Source organism: Rana temporaria, chromosome 4, assembly GCF_905171775.1.
Source record: "Rana temporaria chromosome 4, aRanTem1.1, whole genome shotgun sequence".
Lineage (NCBI taxonomy): Eukaryota > Metazoa > Chordata > Amphibia > Anura > Ranidae > Rana > Rana temporaria.
In genome coordinates this window covers 388856395-388868479 of record NC_053492.1, presented here as the reverse complement: position 1 = coordinate 388868479, position 12085 = coordinate 388856395, and the positions used below count along the sequence as shown (strand labels likewise).

The 12085-nt window shown below is 48.8% G+C and overlaps 2 non-coding genes across 2 annotated transcripts; both read left to right on the top strand.

Moving 5' to 3' along the window:
* Positions 1-1673: 1673 nt before the first annotated feature.
* Positions 1674-1832, top strand: LOC120938495. Its single transcript, XR_005749087.1, has one exon. It is a non-coding gene; the product is annotated as a U1 spliceosomal RNA (small nuclear RNA).
* A 3887-nt stretch (positions 1833-5719) lies between these two features.
* LOC120938296 lies at positions 5720-5835 on the top strand. Its single transcript, XR_005748934.1, has one exon. It is a non-coding gene; the product is annotated as a U5 spliceosomal RNA (small nuclear RNA).
* Positions 5836-12085: the final 6250 nt, after the last annotated feature.

The following is a 12085-nucleotide window of genomic DNA, read 5'->3' as shown; positions in this document are numbered from 1 at the left end:
CCCGCCCCCATGCAGCTGCACAGACATGCAAATTAGGGTGTCTTGGAGTCACCATGAGTTGAACAGCATCTGTGTTCTGCCGGGCTGTGCGTCTTATATTGCTCTGATGAAGCTGATTGTTACGCATGCCTGCTGATTCCCGCCCCCATGCAGCTGCACAGACATGCAAATGAGGGTGTCTTGGAGTCACCATGAGTTGAACAGCATCTGTGTTCTGCCGGGCCGTGCGTCTTATATTGTTCTGATGAAGCCGATTGTTACTTGTGCCTGCTGATTCCCACCCCCATGCAGCTGCAGAGACATGCAAATTAGGGTGTCTTGGAGTCACCATGAGTTGAACAGCATCTGTGTTCTGCCGGGCCGTGCGTCTTATATTGTTCTGATGAAGCCGATTGTTACTTGTGCCTGCTAATTTCCGCCCCATGCAGCTGCACAGACATGCAAATTAGGGTGTCTTGGAGTCACCATGAGTTGAACAGCATCTGTGTTCTGCCGGGCCGTGCGTCTTATATTGTTCTGATGAAGCCGATTGTTACTCGTGCCTGCTGATTCCCCCCCCATGCAGCTGCACAGACATGCAAATTAGGGTGTCTTGGAGTCACCATGAGTTGAACAGCATCTGTGTTCTGCCGGGCCGTGCGTCTTATATTGTTTTGATGAAGCCGATTGTTACGTGTGCCTGCTGATTCCCGCCCCCATGCAGCTGCACAGACATGCAAATTAGGGTGTCTTGGAGTCACCATGAGTTGAACAGCATCTGTGTTCTGCCGGGCCGTGCGTCTTATATTGTTCTGATGAAGCCGATTGTTACTTGTGCCTGCTGATTTCCGCCCCCATGCAGCTGCACAGACATGCAAATTAGGGTGTCTTGGAGTCACCATGAGTTGAACAGCATCTGTGTTCTGCCGGGCTGTGCGTCTTATATTGTTCTGATGAAGCCGATTGTTACGTGTGCCTGCTGATGCCCGCCCCCATGCAGCTGCACAGACATGCAAATTAGGGTGTCTTGGAGTCACCATGAGTTGAACTGCATCTGTGTTCTGCCGGGCCGTGCGTCTTATATTGTTCTGATGAAGCAGATTGTTATGCATGCCTGCTGATTTCCGCCCCCATGCAGCTGCACAGACATGCAAATGAGGGTGTCTTGGAGTCACCATGAGTTGAACAGCATCTGTGTTCTGCCGGGCCGTGCATCTTATATTGTTCTGAAGAAGCCGATTGTTATGCATGCATGCTGATTCCCGCCCCACGCAGCTGCACAACATGCAAATGAGGGTGTCTTTGAGTCACCATGAGTTGAACAGCATCTGTGTTCTGCCAGGCCATGCGTCTTATATTGTTCTGATGAATCCGATTGTTACGCGTGCCTGCTGATTCCCGCCCCCATGCAGCTGCACAGACATGCAAATTAGGGTGTCTTGGAGTCACCATGAGTTGAACTGCATCTGTGTTCTGCTGGGCCGTAAGTCTTATATTGTTCTGATGAAGCAGATTGTTTTGCATGCCTGATGATTCCCGCCCCCATGCAGCTGCACACACATGCAAATGAGGGTGTCTTGGAGTCACCATGAGTTGAACAGCATCTCTGTCCAGCCAGGCTGTGTGTCTTATATTGTTCTGAAGAAGCCGATTGTTACGTGTGCCTTCTGATTCCTTCCCCCATGCAGCTGCACATACTTACCTGGCAGTGGAGACACCATGATCATGAAGGTGGTTCTCCCAGGGCGAGGCACGGCTATTGCACACTCTAGGCCGTGCTGATCGTGGTTGTCTTCCCTGCCGCTTCTCAGCCTTTTGGCTGGGACTGGGTGTGGTATCTGTCCTTATCAGTTGTCAGAGGAGCGCAGAAGCACCTCCTACATGGGGAGGGTGGATGCAATCCAATGATGTCATTGCACCTGGAAGGATGGTTTCAGCAGGGACTACGCTGTGCTGCCCGACAGAATACCGGCCCATGGTTGAGTCTGAGCCATCTGGAAGGGTGCTTCTGGTGGGGATGGGTGCTGCGCTTAGTCTTGGTCTTTTTGCCGAGTTCTAGTCTGGCCTTCTGGCTGGCTGGTGTAAGTGCTATCTCTGTCAGCGATCCGGTTGGAGGCGCTGGTAATGCCCTGTGGTAAGACGGGGTAGAGCCATGCAAATCCGCTGGGTTGACGGAGGGTCTGGAGGGGCTAGTATTGGTGGAGGCTGTTACCTGAGCGGCAGTTCTCCCCAAGAAAACCTTGAAGGACTCTCTAGCTGGCAGGGGTGGAGGGCTGCACTGGCCGGTCGGGGGGTCGGATATGGAACGAAAAGCCTATGGAGTGGCAGTCCAGGGGTATCTGAAGATCACTGTGTGTGAGGGACACATTGATTGAAGGATACCACGGTCACTGCACCAGATACACGCTTTTTTTTAGCACCTGCCTCCTGGGCCGGGCCTTTTGGCTAGGACCGGAGGAATTTTTTATTCCTGGCCGGAGGGCCTGGTCATTGTTTCACCACAATGGCCACTTCTTTCACTCTCCTCTCCACTATCCCTTCCCCCACTTTATTTTATTTAAGCCTGTGTTTGTCACTTTTTTGTCTTTTTTTGTTGTGCACGTTTTGTCACTGTGTGATTAGTAGGGTGCGGGTCCTCGGGCCAGCCCTGAACGTCTTGGGAGTGGGTGGACATGGCCTTCTGGCTTAGTTCGCCTGCTCTCATGGGGTCTCCCTTCGGGGGAGCCCCACCTAGTACTGGGAGGGTTCTGTTTCGGCAGTCCCTCCGAGGAAGTTGGGTCCGTGTCGGCTTCGGTTGCTCGGACCACAGTACCTCAGTCCCCGTCTGGAGCCTAACGCCCCGGGGGATCAGGGTTTGGGTCCCTCTTCACAGGAGGACCACTTGACGTTGCACCCGTCTGCAAATTAGCATGTCTTGGAGTCACCATGAGTTGAACAGCATCTGTGTTCTGCCGGGCGTCTTATATTGTTCTGATGAAGCCGATCGTTACGCGTGCCTGCTGATTCCCGCCCCCATGCAGCTGCACAGACATGCAAATTAGGGTGTCTTGGAGTCACTATGAGTTGACATGCATCTGTGTTCTGCTGGGCTGTGCGTCTGATATTGTTCTGATGAATCTGATTGTTACACGTGCCTGCTGATGCCCGCACCCATGCAGCTGCACAGACATGCAAATTAGGGTGTCTTGGAGTCACCATGAGTTGAACTGCATCTGTTTTCTGCCGGGCCATGCGTCTTATATTGTTCTGATGAAGCCGATTGTTACGTGTGCCTGCTGATGCCCGCCCCCATGCAGCTGCACAGACATGCAAATTAGGGTGTCTTGGAGTTAGGGTGTCTTGGAGTCACAGCATCTGGAGTCACAGCATCTCTGTTCTGCCGGGCTGTGTGTCTTATATTGTTCTGATGAAGCCGATTGTTACGTGTGCCTTCTGATTCCTGCCCCCACAACCATGAGTTTTGCTTCTAGGCCTTTTGGCTAAGTTTAAGTGTAGTTTCTGCCTTGGTCTTGGCCTTTAGGTAACGGGCCGTGCGTCTTATGTTGTTCTGATGAAGCCGATTGTTACGTGTGCCTGCTGATGCCCACCCCCATGCAGCTGCACAGACATGCTAATTAGGGTGTCTTGGATTCACAGCATCTGGAGTCACAGCATCTCTGTTCTGCCGGGCTGTGTGTCTTATATTGTTCTGATGAAGCCGATTGTTACGTGTGCCTTCTGATTCCTGCCCCCATGCAGCTGCACAGACATGCAAATTAGGGTGTCTTGGAGTCACCATGAGTTGAACAGCATCTGTGTTCTGCCAGGCTGTGCGTCTTATATTGTTTTGATGAAGCTGATTGTTACGCGTGCCTGCTGATTCCCACCCCCATGCAGCTGCACAGACATGAAAATTAGGGTGTCTTGGAGTCACCATGAGCTGACAAGCATCTGTGTTCTGCCGGGCCGTGCGTCGTATATTGTTCTGATGAAGCCGATTGTTACGCGTGCCTGCTGATTCCCTCCCCCATGCAGCTGCACAGACATGCAAATTAGGGTGTCTTGGAGTCACCATGAGTTGAACTGCATCTGTGTTCTGCTGGGCTGTGCGTCTGATATTGTTCTGATGAATCCGATTGTTACACATGCCTGCTGATGCCCGCACCCATGCAGCTGCACAGACATGCAAATTAGGGTGTCTTGGAGTCACCATGAGTTGAACTGCATCTGTTTTCTGCCGAGCCATGCGTCTTATATTGTTCTGATGAAGCCGATTGTTACGTGTGCCTGCTGATGCCCGCCCCCATGCAGCTGCACAGACATGCAAATTAGGGTGTCTTGGAGTCACCATAAGTTGAACAGCATCTCTGTTCTGCCGGGCTGTGCGTCTTATATTGTTCTGATGAAGCCGATTGTTACATGTGCCTGCTGATTTCTGCCCCCATGCAGCTGCACAGACATGCAAATTAGCGTGTCTTGGAGGCACCATGAGTTGAACAGCTTCTGTGTACTGCCGGGCTGTGCGTCTTATATTGTTCTGATGAAGCTGATTGTTACGTGTGCCTGCTGATTCCTGCCCCCATGCAGCTGCACAGACATACAAATTAGCGTGTCTTGGAGTCACCATAAGTTGAACAGCATCTGTGTTCTGCCGGGCCGTGCGTCTTATATTGTTCTGATGGAGCCGATTTTTACGCATGCCTGCTGATACCCGCCCCCATGCAGCTGCACAGACATGCAAATTAGGGTGTCTTGGAGTCACCATGAGTTGGACAGCATCTGTGTTCTGCCGGGCCGTACATCTTATATTGTTCTGATGAAGCAGATTTTTACGTATGCCTGCTGAGTCCCGCCCCCATGCAGCTGCACAGACATGCAAATGATGGTGTCTTGGAGTCACCATGAGTTGAACAGCATCTGTCTTCTGCCGGGCCCTGCGTCTTATATTGTTCTGATGAAGCCGATTGTTATGCGTGCCTGCTGATTCCTGCCCCCATGCAGCTGCACAGACATGCAAATTAGGGTGACTTGGAGTCACCATGAGTTGAACAGCATCTGTGTTCTGCCGGGCCGTGCGTCTTATATTGTTCTGCTGAAGCTGATTGTTACGCATGCCTGCTGATTTCAGCCCCCATGCAGCTGCAGACATGCAAATTAGGGTGTCTTGGAGTCACCATGAGTTGAACAGCATCTGTGTTCTGCCTGGCTGTGCGTCTTATATTGTTCTGATGAAGCCGATGTTTACGCGTGCCTGCTGATTCCCGCCCTCTTGCAGCTGCACAGACATGCAAATTAGGGTGTCTTGGAGTCACCATGAGTTGAACAACACCTGTGTTCTGCCGGGCCGTGCGTCTTATATTGTTCTGACGAAGCCGATTGTTGTGCATGCTTGCTGATTCCCGCTTCCATGCAGCTGCACAGACATGTGAAATTAAGGCGTCTTGGAGTCACCATGAGTTGAACAGCATCTGTGTTCTGCTGGGCCGTGCATCTTATATTGTTCTGATGAAGCCGATTGCTACGCGTGCCTGCTGATTCGCGCCCCCATGCAGCTGCACAGACATACAAATTAGGGTGTCTTGGAGTCACCATGAGTTGATCAGCATCTGTCTTCTGCTGAGCCGTGCGTCTTATATTGTTCTGAAGAAGTCGATTGTTACGCATGCCTGCTGATTCTTACCCCCATGAAACTGTACAGACATGCAAATTAAGGTGTATTGGAGTCACCATGAGTTGAACAGCATCTGTGTTCTGCCGGGTTATACTCTGGTTTCCTTTTAAAATGATTCAATCTTTTGTCTTTTTCCTAAAGATTTCTGTAGAGATGAACAACCATGAGTTTTGGCGATTTTTTTGATGCCTGGCTAATGCTGGGCTTCCTTGGAGAAATAAAGCTTGAGTTCTTTTGATTTGGAAAGGCATGCAGATGCCGTTAATGTTGTTGGTAAAGATGGAACTAAAGATTTCTGTGGAGAGGAACAACCATGAGTTTTGCTTCTAGGCCTTTTGGCTAAGTGTAGTTTCTGCCTTGGTCTTGGCCTTTAGGTAACTACCGCTGCCAGTTTCACACTGTGGTGGTAGTGGGATTGGCGGGCGTGATGGTTGGACCTCCAAACGCTCCCAACACTTTAAGGCTGGCCATGGCCGAGCCGAGACATAACATTGTTGGTTTGCACTTCATTCAGAAGGAGTTGATTGAAGACTTGATTGGGATGCTTAGAGAATCGATTTTTTGCATGCAGTGTTTCCCCACCTGAATGTATGACGTTACTTTCTGGAAGAAGGAGGATCTGCAGACATGTCTGCTTCGGTCACAAGAGAAGGAGGGCCATGAGATGCTGGAAGGGATCATGTTCCTGTCGAGTGAAACGAAAGTGTGGCTCCCTATCACTGTGCATATGTACAATCCTTTTGTACAGGATGGGGAGATCGCTGCCTTTTTATTCAGGTACTGCGAGTCAGTTTCTGCAGGTGTGAAACTGACAAATGTTTTTGGTACCTTCAACGGGCAGCGGAGATTCTGGGTTACCTTCAGGGCGGATAAGGAAGGTACCGGTGGCGTCCGGCACCCCCTCAGTCCTTCTCCATCGGAAGGAACCGAGGCTACTTGTGGTACCCTGGCCAGCCACTTTCTGCAGGCAATGCTTTGCATTTGGACACACCAAGGACCAGTGTGAGGCCGGGTTGACCTGCCATAACTGCTTCAAGCAGGGTCACGGGGCGAGCCAGTGTCCAGAGGGGAAGAGCTGCCACATCTGTGGGAGCCAAACCCACCTGGCTAGGCAGTGCCCCAAGGTATCAAAAACAGCAGAGCCTACAACCATGGTGGTGGAAGTAAGGGCTGTGGAGGCTCCTGAAACGGTTGTGGGCAGGTGGGTACTGTCCTACGCAGATGTGGCCAGAGGTGGTCCTCCAGCTGCCATGGTGGTCACCAAAGATCAGGCCACAGTGCTACCCGAGGAAGTGGTGGTGCGGGCTGATGCCTGCCCACCCATGGAGGGTGAGCCAGGCCCCTCCCCGCTGGACGCCGTGGGGGGGGAGGGGACCTCTTCTCTTCCTGAGAGGAGTGTCCCTGAATACCTCATGGCCGAGGGGGAGGCAGAGGAGAGCATTATGTAGTCGGAGGACTCAGAGGTGGAGGAGGGGATGGAAGTAGGGCAGCCTTCCTTAAAAATCCTTCCTCCCAGGACATTGGCTTTTTTCTGGACTTCCCGGACCCCGGGTCAACTGAAGCAGCGGTCGACTTGGACTCGTCACAAGCCCCATCTTATGTGATCACTGGTCAGGTGTCCAGCCTGCAGGAGGTGATGGGGTACTGCAAGGCCGATCCGAGAGAGAAGGAGGAGAAGAAGACCGGGGGGGGTAAGTACCGGATCAGGAGTGGGTCTAAGGACGAGGGCGAAGGATAATCTCGGAAAGCACGGAAAGAAAAAGAAAAAGAAATGACAGGGATATGACCCCTTCCTAATTTTCTATGGCCTTACGGGTGTCTTCCCTCAATTGCAGAAATATTGGGATGACCTGTAGGCGGGCAGCGATTTTTAAGATCTTGTCTGGGTATGCTGCCGACATTTTCTGCCTACAGGACTGCAATTCGAGGGAAGCCCCCCACACCGCTAATTGGACCCTGGAGAATGCGGTGTGGTCCTTGTGCCGAAGCAGAAATACGGGAGTGGGGATTCTTTTTAAAAATAGAAATATTACGATTTTAAGGAAGGTAGAGGTGGAGGTGGGGAGATGTTTATGTGTTTTTTTGCAGTATGGGGGTATTTGTTTTAAACTTTTTTGTGTGTACGCACCGGTGAACAAGAAGGGAAGGCTGGACCTGTGGGAGACAATTACATTTTTTTAGGGGGGAGGGATCCTGTTATTGTGTGTGGTGATTTTAATTGTATTTTACGGAGTGGGGATAGGTGTGGGGGTGGTGGTGGGGATATTAATAAATCTGGGAAGGAGTTGGGTGAGATTTTACGTTTGTTTGGTTTAAGGGATGTGGGTGAAGGTGGTGGTTTTACTTATTTTAGTGATCGGGGTACTGTACAGTCACTAATTGATTTTTGTTTTATTTCTAAAAAATTTTAGGTGGAATTTTTTACTGTGCGACAGGGAGCCTTTCTCGGACCATGGTAGGATCGAATGTGTTGTGAGTATGGATCCAGAGGTACATATGGTAAAGGTGTGTGGAAGTTGAATGTGGAGTTGTTGGAAGATGAGGATGTGAAAAGAGTGTATGGTGTGTTTTTTTTGGAAAACTGAAGAGGAGGAGGAGTGATTTTTTAAGTGTGATTGAGTGGTGGGAGTAGGTGAAAGTGCAGACAAAGAGTTTTTTGTGAGAAAGGGGTGTGAGATTGCCAGGAAGGAGCGTGAGGTGTATGAATGGTGGCTGAAGAGGTTGGAATATTTGGAAGAACTGAGAGAATGGGGAGAGAATGTGGGGTGTGAATTAGTGGAAGCAAGAAGAAAGTTGAGAGTGTTTATGGAACGGAGAGGGAGAGAGATTATGTCTCAAGCGAGGATGGTGGTGAAAGAGAAGGATGAAAAGTGTACAAGGTTTTTCTTTAAAAAGGTGTATGGTGGGAAGGTGGATTTGTCGAGCGTGTTGGATGAGAATGGACAAGAAGTGAATGGGAAGGAGAAAGTGAGAGAAGAAATTTGTAAGTTTTATTCTGAGTTGTATAAGAAAAAGAAGAGGGATGCGAGAGTTAAGAAGGATGTGTTGGAGCAGGTGGAGATGTGTTTGGATTTGGATGATAAGAGTATGCTAGGGGAGAATGTGAGTAAGGGTGAAGTAGACGTCTTGGATGAAGAAAGGTAAGACGCCTGGTAGTGATGGTTTGCCTGTTGAGTTTTATTGTGCGTTTTGGGATGTGATTGGTGATTGTGTGTATAAGATGGTGATGAATGTTTTGGAAGTTGGAAGGATGCCTGAGTCTATGTTGAAAAGTGTGATTGTTTTATTGTACAAGAAAGGTGATAAGCGTGAGTTAAAAAATTGGAGGCCTATATCGTTGTTGAATGTTGATTATAAGGTTGTGGCGAAGGTGTTGGCGAATAGGTTGCGTGCGGTGGTGGAGAAATTGGTGGGAGAGAAGCAAGTAGGTGCGGTGCCTGGGAGGTCGATTGCAGAAAGTTTGGTGAGTTTGAGGGATGTGTTATGGTTATGTAAGGAGGGGAAGCAGGAGGTGGCTGTGTTGGCTGTGGATTTTGAGAAAGCGTATGATAGAGTGTCGCATGAGTTTATGTTTAAAGTGTTGAGGAGAATGGGGATACCTGAGGTTTTGATTTGGTGGATTAAGTGTTTGTATAGAGGTATGGTAAGTAAGGTGTTTGTGAATGGGTGGCTGACGAATGATATAGACATTGGGTCTGGAGTGAGACAGGGATGCCCGTTATCGCCTGTTTTATTTGTTTTTTTGCGTAATTGAACCGTTGTTGAGGATGTTGGCTAAGGATAAGTGTGTGAGAGGGGTGGAGGTTCCTGGGAGTGGGGGTAGGGTTTTGAAGGTGATTGGATATATGGATGATGTTACCGTGGTTTGCAAGGATATGATGGGGTTAAGAAGGGTGAAACTATTGATTGAGATTTTTTGTATGGCGAGTGGGTTTTGTGTGAATATGGGGAAGAGTGAGTGCAAGTTGTTTGGGGTGTGGGGAACAGTTGAACAATGTGGTTGGAAGCTTTGTGTTGGAGGATTGAGGATTTTGGGGGTTAAGTATGATGGAGATTTGTATGGGAGAGAGAGTTGGCAGGATGTTTTGGCAAGAGTGAAAAAGAAAGTTGAGTTCTGGTCTTTAAGGACTTTATCGTTGGAGGGGAAAGTGTTGGTTGTGAAAGCGGTTGTGATTCCTATTTTGTTATTTTTGTATTATGTGTTTCCAGCGCCTGAGAGAGTGATGAAGCAGATTGTGAGAGTGTGTTTTTTGTTTTTTTGGTCGTGGAGGATGGAGAAGTTGAAGAGAGAGAAAGTGATGAAAGGTGCAATGAATGGTGGGAAAGGTATGGTGAGTATTGAGAAGTTTCTTGTGGTGAAGTATGTAAGTATGTGTGTGAGATTAAGCGAGAAAGAGAATGTTGCAGGATGTATGGTGAGATATGCTGGTGGGAGTGTGTTGCGGAAATGTAAGTTGTGTGAGGTTGATCTGAGGAAGCCTGTATGTTTTGTTGCGCCTTGGTTTTATGTGAGGATTGATAGGTGTATGAGGAGGTATGGGTTGCAAGATGTGGCGCGAGATAAATGGTGTGAGAGTAAGAAAATTATGCAGTTGTTGAAAGAGAGGGAGGAAGTGGAAGGAATAGGTGGTTTAAGAGTTGCGGAATGTAAGAAAGTCTGGAAGAATGTGTGTTGTAAGGGAGTGGACAATAGGCAGAAAGATATTGCATGGATGTTTGCCTACTAGGGAGTTTCAGAGAAGGAGAAGGTTTGTTGATAGTGAAGTGTGTCCGAGGAGTGGGTGTGGGGGGATTGAGAGAGTGATAAATGTGTATTATGATTTTAAGAGATTGGGTGAGGGTGATGCACGGAGGTTGTGGAAAATAGATGAGTGGAAGCAATGGTGTATATAATATGTTTGATAAATTAACCTTTTATTTTTGTCTTTCAGGGTGAGTGCAGGTGGTGGTTAAGGGACAGTGTGGAGAAAGTGTATAGGAGTGATCTTTGTTTGTGTAGGGATAGGGTGGAGGGACAGTTTATAGTAGGGATAGGTTTGATATGTTTTGATAATTTTGCTATTTGAGGGGTGGAATGTTTTTTTTTGTAATGTTTTTCTTGTGATCTTTATTGCTGTATTCTTGTTATTTTGTTGTTGTATATTTTGTTTTTTGCTGTGTACCTTTTGGGGTTTTGGTGGGAGGGTTTTTTGTGGGAGGGCTTTTGTGGGAGGGTTTTGTGGGTGGGTTTTGGGAGGGATATGGGTGTTTTTATGTAAATATTGTAAACCTTTTTTGTATTTTTGTATTTTATTTTATGTACGTATTGTAAACCTTTTGTTGAATTTTTTGTATTTTATTTTTTGTACAAATGTTATGTAATTTTGTATTGTACATATTTATTTTGTATCAATGTTACTATGTATTTTATCTGTGAAATAAAAAAAATCTGTTCTTATCAGTTGTCAGAGGAGCGCTGAAGCACCTCCTAAGGGGGAGGGTGGATGCAATCCAATGATGTCATTGCACCTGGAAGGATGGTTTCAGCAGGGACTACGCTGAGCTGCCCGACAGATAGTGGGGCCGGCCAATGGTTGCGTCTGAGCCATCTGGAAGGGTGCTTCTGGTGAGGATGGGTGGCTGCACTTGGTCTGGTCTTTTTGCCGAGTGCTGCCTGGTGTAAGTGCTGCCCCAGTCAGAGATCTGGTAGCAGGAGCTGGGAAAGGATGGGGTAAGACCATGCAAATCCACTGGGTTGACGGGGGGTCTGGAAGGGCTAGTATTGGTGGAGGCTGCTACCTAAGCGGCAGTTCTCTCTAAGAAAACCTTCAAGGGCTCTCTATCTGGCAGGGCTTGAGGGCTGCACTGGCCGGTCGGGGGGTTGGGTTTGGAACGAAAAGCCTATGGTGCATGTGCCCCTGGAGTGGCAGTCCAGGGGTATCTGAGAATCACTGTGAGTGAGGGTCACTTTGATTTAAAGATACCACGGTCACTGCACCAGCTACACGCTTTTTTTTTAGCAGCTGCCTCCTGGGCCGGGCCTTTTGGCTAGGACCGGAGGAATTTTTTTATTCCTGGCCGGATGGCCTAGACATTGTACACCACAATGATCTCTCCTCTCCTCTCCTCTCCTCTCTATTTAATTCATTTCTTATGTTTGTCACGTTTTTGTTTGTGCACATTTTGTTTACTGTGTGACTATTAGGGTGCCGGTCCTCGGGCCAGCCCTGAACATCTTGGGAGTGGGTGGACATGGCCTTCTGGCTTAGTTCACCTGCTCTCATGGGGTCTCCCTTCGGGGGAGCCACACCTAGTACTGGTAGGGTTCTGTTTCGGCAGTCCCTCCAAGGAAGTTGGGTCCGTGTCGGCTTTGGTTGCTCAGACCACAGTACCTTAGTCCCCGTCTGGAGCCTAACTCCCCGGGGATCAGGGTTTTTCGGTCCCTTCTTCACAGAAGGACCACTTGAGTTTGCACCC